The sequence below is a fragment of the Pteropus vampyrus genome, unplaced genomic scaffold (assembly GCF_000151845.1).
Source record: "Pteropus vampyrus isolate Shadow unplaced genomic scaffold, Pvam_2.0 Scaffold377, whole genome shotgun sequence".
NCBI lineage: Eukaryota > Metazoa > Chordata > Mammalia > Chiroptera > Pteropodidae > Pteropus > Pteropus vampyrus.
This window is the reverse complement of record NW_011889158.1, coordinates 231,247-233,376: the sequence shown is the minus strand read 5'-3', so window position 1 is coordinate 233,376 and position 2,130 is coordinate 231,247.

Sequence of the window (2,130 nt, the reverse complement as noted above, 5' to 3'; positions counted from 1 at the left end):
GATCTCGGAAGCTAAGCAGGGTCGGGCCTGGTGAGTACTTGGACGGGAGACCGCCTAGGAAGACCGGGTGCCGTATGAGGTAAAAAAAATCCATAAAAGGGAAAGAAGAGAATAATAAAAACAGATGCAGGATTGCTCGGGCTGGGAAGAGGCACGAGGGGGCTAGAATAGTGGTGGCCAGAGTATGGCCAGATGGAGGCTTTTACCAACGTCCTGGTTTTCATTTTGAGTAGTGGATTTATACCTGCTCGATCTACTATTAAAAATAGTTAATCAGTTACGTACACATATAAACTGATGCACACGTGCACACACACAATGTGCCAGACGTGGACGGATGCTGAGTGTGGCACCAAAGACCATGATTCATTTGGTTCTGTGCACCAAAGATCCAAAAGAAAAGTATTGACAGCAAAGGGAAAGGACGTCATGCCGAGAACTCGGAAGCATTGCAGCTGCACCCGAAAGCAAATCAACAAACTTGAGACTGAGACAAAGGAAACTTATGAGGTGGACAAGCAGAAAGATAATCCAGTTAATGGATTATCAGTGTCCACGAAAAGGGAGTCAACGTGACTTTTTAGATACAACAGCAAAAGCTTGATCTGAGAAAGAAAGAATCAGTCAGCCTGGCTTCATTAAAATTGAAAACTTCTGTCCTGAAAAAGACAATTCAAGAGAATGGGAAGACATCCTGCACATCGTCTGTCTCAGACCTGCCTTGTCTTTCTAAGAAGCCCATGTTTTATTTTAACTGGGAAATGACATCTTAAATGGCATCCGGGTGCCAGGGGTGCTCCTTGCTGCTGGTGTGGTCATTGGTTTTCAGCCTTTTCAGAGGACAGAACTACATTTAAATGAAAAGATTAAGCACTCCAGGAGTTTCTGCTGATATTTACAATTTAAATTTGGGACCGCATCTTTCTCTCTGAGCACTTACATTACCTTTGTATCTCCTTTTTTTCTGCCCGGAGAATTTTGGTTTCCAAGGATGTGGAGCAGACATCAGAAGACTTCTTTTAAAAAGAGTTAGCTTTTTGAAATTAAATGTTTTAAGCATGTGGGCCATACCATGTCTATTGCAACTATTCTGCTCTGCCCTTGTCCTAGGAAAGCAGCCATAGACAAATCGTAATTGAATGGGCATTAGCTGTGTACCAATAAAACTTTATTTACAAAGACCGGCAGCTGGCCCATGTGCCATAGCTTGTGGCTTCCTGATATAGAAGAAAAATATATGCTGTCTTCACTCCCCCATGTTTTGCATGCTTGTCCTGCATCTATTTTGTCAGATCAGATAGCCACTATACACTATCATTTCTCTTTTCTGATTCCCGTTTAATCTCGTTTCTTTAAGTAACTGCATACTTAACCTAACCACAAGGGCTTATGCCAACAGCGCTCTAGTGATTTTCTTTGTCTGAAACTTGTTCTCTTGTAGATTCCCTGGGAGGTTTTTATAGGAGCAGTAGTCTCTGAACTATTGAAGCATATGTTATGCTTGAAGATCAAATTTGCTAGGTATGAACTTCTAGGCTCACGTTTTCTTTCTTGACAGTCTCAACCAGTATTTTATTTCTCTCTTCAGGCATAAAGCGTCGGTGTGGAAATGTCTGATGATAATCTAATTTTATTTTCCTAATAAGTTAAATGCTCTTTTCGCCTGGATGCCCAAAAGATTTTTTCTTTTTTATTAAATGAAATACTTTTAATAGTAAATGTCTTCGTGTTGGTTATTCTGCATTGATGTTAATAAATACTCTGTACTCTTTAAATACGTGGTGTCAAATATTTTTTATTTTAGAAAAGTTCTTTTGAATGATGGTTTGTGTTGTATGTTCCCTTTCTTTGATTTTCTTCTTCAGGGACTCTTATAAAACACATTTTGAATCTTTATTATCTATCTTTAATATTTTTTACTTTTTTGAAATAGTTTTTATCTTTGTTCATTTTGTTTTATAATTAAAAGCTTTATCTGATCTATTTCTCTTAAGGTGTTGCCTGTTTTTCTCGTGTGTGTGACTGTGTGTTCTTTCTAGTTTAATCTTCATTTCTAAAATGACTTTTTTCCTCCAGTTTTTTTCTTGAGTTCTATCATTATCTCATTTCTGAGTCTTTCTAATTCTGATT